We start from the raw sequence: 7,197 nt of genomic DNA, 5'->3' as shown, positions 1-7,197 counted from the left end.
GGTAACTTTACTTGGAGCTATATTCTTATTCACCACATGATATGTGTTTTGCTTGGAGCATTATATTATTTTGTTTTGTTTTGCTTGATGTTATTTAGAATAAAGTTTTGCATCTTTAGTTTCAATAAAAATGTCAAGGATAGCTTTTAACATGCTTATTTTGCAAGTATACATGTTGCTGTTTGAAAATAGAAAGTTTACCACTGTTGCGAAAATTCCCTAGAAAAGTCAGAGAATGATATAATGTTGAAACTTTTTGCATAAATAGATCTGATAAATTTAATACAGTGGGAATTGTATTTCACAATTTTTGGAGTTAGGGAAGTATGATGAATCTTGCATTCTTTACAGACTGTATTGTTTTGACAGATTTCTGTTATGTTTGCATTGTTTGCATATGTTTGCTTGTTTAATGATTCTATTTGAGGATAGGAGTATTAAATATGCAAAGGCATTTAGTATTCAATGTTGAATAATAATTTTAGTGATTTGTTACAGTAAAAAATGATAAGGTTTTGCATTGGTTTATACTAACCTATCTCACGAGTTCTTGTTGAGTTTGTTGTGGATGAAGCTTTTGAGAAATAGAGAGACCATGATATGAGAGGAATTAAGGAGACATAAAAGTTCATGCTTGGGGATGCCCAAGGCACCACAAGATAATATTCCAAGAAGTCTCAAGCATCTAAGCTTGGGGATACCCCATTAGGCATCCCACCTTTTCTCTTCAACAACTATCGGTTTGTATCGGTTGAGCCTAAGTTTTTGCTTCTTCACATGAGTTGTGCTATCCTTGCAATGTCATTTTATCTTGATTTGCTTGCTGTTTGAATAAAATACCAAGATCTGAAATACTTAAATGAGAGGGAGTCTTCACATAGCTACATAATTATTTAGCTACTCATTGATCTTCACTTATATCTTTTTGGAATAGTTTGTCATTTACTCGCGTGCTTCACTTATATCCTATGAGTAAATGGTTGAATGAGTTGAATGTCATAAATCTGAAATTATTTATGTCTCATTTGCTTATCCCATGGGGAGTAGTGACTTCATATCTAAGAATTAGAGGTTGTAAATCTATTGAAGGTTAGCAAGCATTGTATTGGTCATTTGAAAAATTCATGAAAGAATATTGAAGGTAGAGAGATTTCACATATAAATATACTATCTTAGACATCTTTTATAATTGTGAGCACTCATTAAGTATGACATGCTAAAGAGTTGATGTTGTACAAGGAAGACAACATAATGGGTTATGTTTTCTCACATCTCAGTTAAAGTACATTGTCATGGATCATTCAAACATGTTGAGCTTGCCTTTCCCCCTCATGCTAGCCAAAATTCCTTGCACCAAGTAGAGATACTACTTGTGCTTCCAAATATCCTTAAACCCAGTTTTTGCCATGAGTATCCACCATACCTACCTATATGTGGTATTTACCTGCCGTTCCAAGTAAATTTGCATGTGCCAAACTCTAAACCTTCAAATAATAATCTGTTTTGTATGCCCGAATCGCTCATGTAGCGACTAGGGGCTGTCAGTATCTTCCGTGCTAGGTGGGTTATTCTCAAGATGAGTGGACTCTGCTCATCATGCACGAGAAAAATGGCTGGTAACCGGGATGCCCAGTCCCGTGATCAAAAGATCAAAATCAAATCAAAAAATAATTGCAAACAAAACTCCCCCAGGTTTGATGTTAGTTGGAGGCACCCGTTGTTTCGGGCAAGCCATGGATTGATGATTGTTGGTGGAGGGGGAGTAAAAACTTTTACCATTCTGTTTGGGAACCGCCTGTAATGTATGTAGTATGGAAGATATTGGGAACTCTTGGTTGTTATGTTGACAATGAGATCATACCTCTCAAAATTATTTATCTCTATTTCAAAATTGAGCTCTGGCACCTCTGCAAATCCCTGCTTCCCTCTGCAAAGGGCCTATCTTTTACTTTATGTCTTTTACTTTATGCAAGAGTCAAGGTGATCTTCACCTTTCCTTTTTTCATTTTATCCTTTGGCAAGCACCTCGTGTTGGAAAGATCCTGATATATATATCCAATTGGATGTAAGTTAGCATGAACTATTATTGTTGACATCACCCAAAGGTGAATACGTTGGGAGGCAACACTATAAGCCCCTATCTTTCTCAGTGTCCGATTAAAACTCCATAACCATTAGTATTGCGTGAGTGTTAGCAATTGTGGAAGACTATATGATAGTTGAGTATGTGAAGTTTGCTAAATCAAAGCTCTAACATAGATCCTTCCTGAAAATAAGATGAATTGCAATTGTTTGATGACTAAGAATGAAGTTTGCTAGTTTTCAAGAAAGTTTATGGTCTATGCTTTAACATGTGAATTGCTTGTTACTTGATCGGGAGAAGTTTTATGAGATGAACTACTGTTATGACATATAATCATGCTAGAAAAGGTGATTGAAATTATCATTGATCAAACTTGTGCACCTTCTAGCATTCACACTTCATAAATTCTTTCTTTTATCATTTACCTACTCGAGGACGAGCAGGAATTAAGCTTGGGGATGCTGATACGTCTCCAACGTATCTATAATTTATGAAGCATTCATGCTATTTTATTATCTGTTTTGAATGATTACAGGCTTTATTATACACTTTTATATTACTTTTGGGACTAACCTATTAACCGGAGGCCCAGCCCATATTGTTGTTTTATTGCCTGTTTCAGTATTTCGAAGAAAAGGAATATCAAACGGAGTCCAAATGGAATGAAACCTTCAGGAGCGTGATTTTTGGAAAGGATACGATCTGGGAGACTTGGAGTTCAAGCCAGGGAAGGCTCGAGGAAGCCAGAAGATAGGAGGGCGCGCCCACCCCCTGGGCGCGCCCCTGTCTCCTGGGCCCCTCGAGGCTCCCTCGACCGACTTCTTTCGCCTATATATTCCCATATACCCTAAAACCATCGAGGACGAAGATAGATCGGGAGTTCCGCTGCCGCAAGCCTCTGTAGCCACCAAAAACCTCTCGGGAGCCCGTTTCGGCACCCTGCCAGAGGGGGGAACCCATCACCGGTGGCCATCTTCATCATCCCAGCGCTATCCATGATGAGGAGGGAGTAGTTCACCCTCGGGGCTGAGGGTATGTACCAGTAGCTATGTGTTTGATCTCTCTCTCTCTCTCGTGTTCTCTCTATTGCACGATCTTGATGTATCACGGGCTTTGCTATTATAGTTGGATCTTATGATGTTTCTCCCCCTCTACTCTCTTCTGATGAATTGAGTTTTCCTCTTGAAGTTATCTTGTCGGATTGAGTCCTTAAGGATTTGAGAACACTTGATGTATGTCTTTCCGTGTTTATCTGTGGTGACAATGGGATATCACGTGCCACTTGATGTATGTTTTGGTGATCAACTTGCGGGTTCCGCCCATGAACCTATGCATAGGGGTTGGCACACGTTTTCATCTTGATTCTTCGGTAGAGACTTTGGGGCACTCTTTGAAGTACTTTTGTGTTGGTTGAATAGATGAATCTGAGATTGTGTGATGCATATCGTATAATCATGCCCACGGATACTTGAGGTGACAATGGAGTATCTAGGTGACATTAGGGTTTTTGTTGATTTGTGTCTTAAGGTGTTATTCTAGTACGAACTCTTGAATAGATTGATCCGAAAGAATAACTTTGAGGTAGTTTCGTACCCTACCATAATCTCTTCGTTTATTCTCCGCTATTAGTGGCTTTGGAGTGACTCTTTGTTGCATGTTGAGGGATTTTTATATGATCTATCTATGTTATTATTGTTGAGAGAACTTGCACTAGTGAAAGTATGAACCCTAGGCCTTCTTTCCTATCATTGCAATACCGTTTATGCACACTTTTATCACTAGTTACCTTGCTGTTTTTATAATTTCAGATTACAAATACCTTTATCTACCATCCATATTGCACTTGTATCACCATCTCTTCGCCGAACTAGTGCACCTATACAATTTACCATTGTATTGGGTGTGTTGGGGACACAAGAGACTCTTTGTTATTTGGTTGCAGTGTTGTTTGAGAGAGACCATCTTCATCCTACGCCTCCCACGGATTGATAAACCTTAGGTCATCCACTTGAGGGAAATTTGCTACTGTCCTACAAACCTGTGCACTTGCAGGCCCAACAACGTCTACAAGAAGAAGGTTGTGTAGTAGACATCACACGCCAGTGCGGTGCAGCTTCGGAATCGTCTAAGAATCAAGAAGCACAGTCTCAGCGAAGCACCCCCACGCATTCTGTTGTATCATCCCTCTCGGAACCTGTAAGTAGAAATGGTTGTGTATTTAGCCGATTTAATCATACATCTGTGATGATTTGGTGTGTGATTCGCTGCAGGACGACGATCGTCATGAAAGTGGTGGTGCAGAGCATGAGCATGTAGAGGAGAACGGCCAACCACCTTTTTCCTATGCGATCGAAGGCTATGGCGAGCATGATCCTCACGCTAAAGAACTGCATGATGAGGTTGGACAAAACAAAGAAAGGGAGAGGGAGGATGATGCGGTTGAGTAGTGTAGCACCTCTGGTGGCAAACGCCGTAGGTTCATGTAGCGACGCCGGTTTAGAGGAAAATAATAAGGGCATGTAGGTAATGACGTCATTACCATGGTGTTTGCAAGCTATGTATAACTGAAACGTGAGCGTGGGCAATCAGTGTATGCTCCGTGTAGACTTGTGTTTTATAACAATGTGTTGTTTGTATTGCGTACGCGTACGCTCTCGGGTATGCAACCATGGTAGCAAATCAATAATTAGCGCGCACTTGTCAAAACGTAATTAACTATGACTGTTGCATGGAGGTGCATGAATTGTTAATTGTGTACTGCATGTTGGGGGCCGGTGGGCCACCACTTGTGTTGGGAATATAGCTACTGAGTGTAAACCGGCCAGGAGGGCCCGGTTCACCCTCGACTATGCCAAAGCCCATGAAGAATCCAGAAGATGGTGAAGTTATTAAACGAGCATAGAGGCCTAAAAGCCCAAAGGCGGATTAGGGCCCATGATAACAAACCACCATCGTTATGTAACTTGTGTTGTAAGTTAGGATAGGAGACCGAGCCGGAGCCTTTTATGGGTCGGCCTCGGGACTCTGTAGACCGGCCGGGCGTCAACCCGTGTATATAAAGGGACGACCTGGCAGCGGTTCAGGGAGAACAGACGACAACTCGAGACTCAGGCAAGCGTATTTGCTCCCTGGTCATCGAAACCCAATCAATTCCATCACAACTGGATGTAGGCTTTTACCTTCATCGAAGGGGCCGAACTAGTATAAACTCTCGTGTCCCTTGTCCGGTTTAACCCCTTCAAGCTAACCCGTTGCGATGACTCCACGACTAAGTCCTTTCATGAGGACATCTGACGTGTTAATTCCACGACAGTTGGCGCCCACCGTGGGGCTATCGCACGATGGTGTCGAGTTCTTGAAGGGCTGCTCTGAAGGACTTAAGGGGTACATGATCGGCCGGATGATCAAGAGTCGTCGCGGCAAGCTCTACATCAACAACGAAGGATGGGGCCCCGAGGCTGGCTCGATCGAGTATGGGTACCGGGTCCCCTTCGACGGAATTCATGTCTTCATCGGCAAGGTCGGCGAACCGGGCCCTGACCCGGACATCCACACCGACCTCGTCGAGACGGCTCAGCATGCGAGTCCAGCCCGGGTTAAGCCCGCCATGAAGCGTGCGTTCGTAGGATGTGTCCATGGGATCGAATCTGAACCGGTGTCTGAAGGCGAGACGGCCGTATATTCCGACGGCGAGTCATCCACTAGCAAAACTGAGTCCTTGTACCAGATTCATAGCGGTGTGTTCGAAGGATATTCCGATGGCAACAGTATTCCGGGCCTCCTTGAACCGCCAAGTCGGGTTGCTGTTTACATGGCCGGAACACAGCCCACATTGCAGTCTTCATCTACCGCAGCAATGAATACCGGATTAGTAGCCGCGGCAGGAGTCCCGGCGCGCCGACCGGCTCAAGTCCTCTCCGGATTGATGGATGCCTGGGCGACCTTGTTAACCACGGCAGTCACCCCGGAGACGCAGGATCGACACAATGCGGACGTTGCGAAGCTGAAGGACCAAATAACACAGGCTAAGGAGGACCTGGCAGCTGAGGATACTAGGATGGCTGAAGAACAGGCCGCCTTGGATGCCCAGGATACAGGCACAGAATTACCAGCTCATGCTGGATCGGACCGCCTCAGAGGATGTAATGCGAAGTAAGTACCGGTCTCGTCTGCTGCCGGTTTACGAAGGGTTAAATCTCTTTCAAACGCCAGGCACTGGGCCGAGCAATCCGGCAACTGCAAACTGGACTGATGCGCCTAGGACAGCTCCGGATCAACTACGGATAGCAGAGCCACCCCGACGAACAGATAACCCGCCGCAATACGTGTCTACACCACCGGGTCACTTCTCGAGCCCACTGGATAACATGATTGCCGCAGCGTCACGCCTGGCAGCCATTCCGATGGAAGGCGATTCAATAGGAGCAATTGAAACGCGGCGGGCAAGAGACCTTCTTCAAACCGCCGTGGTGCAGCAGCAGGCTTACTCGTATAGCCGGGATAGAATTCATTCAACCCCTCGTCTAAGCCCAAGCTATAGCATGCGTATGGATGAACCGGAAGTGTCTAGCAGTGCGCGGCATCGTAATGCTCAAGATGTGGTAGATCATGGCAGGGCACGAAGGGATGCCGCTTTGGGTCGTTATCAACCCGCCCCGGTTCAGCCAGCAGCGTCAGTTGACCGAGGCACCGGGCTTGCCTTCAGTTCCTGGGGAGTGCCGTGCCTTATTCCGGCTCCCCGTAATGTGCGTCTGCCCAAAGATTTCAAGCGTCCGTGCAAAGTGCCGAATTACACGGCGGATCAGCCACCTGAGGCGTGGGTCGAGAGTTATGAGATGGCAATGGAGATGCTGGATGTAGATGAAGCGGCCTGTCAAAGTACTTCACGATGATGTTGGAAGGAACGGCCCATACTTGGTTGAAAAATCTACCAGCTAATTCCATCGAGTCATGGGATCAGTTGAAGGCCCGGTTTATAGCCAATTTCAAAGACACGTGCAAACAACCCATGTCCATTGTGGATCTGGATGCTTGTGTCCAAGGGGAGAACGAGTCAACAACTCATTGGGTACGCCGGGTTTCAGAAGTTTTGCACTCGTCCGACCGGATTAACG

The sequence above is a fragment of the Triticum dicoccoides genome, chromosome 4B (genome assembly GCF_002162155.2).
Source record: "Triticum dicoccoides isolate Atlit2015 ecotype Zavitan chromosome 4B, WEW_v2.0, whole genome shotgun sequence".
NCBI classification, from domain to species: Eukaryota; Viridiplantae; Streptophyta; class Magnoliopsida; order Poales; family Poaceae; genus Triticum; species Triticum dicoccoides.
Note: the sequence above shows the minus strand (reverse complement) of the source record.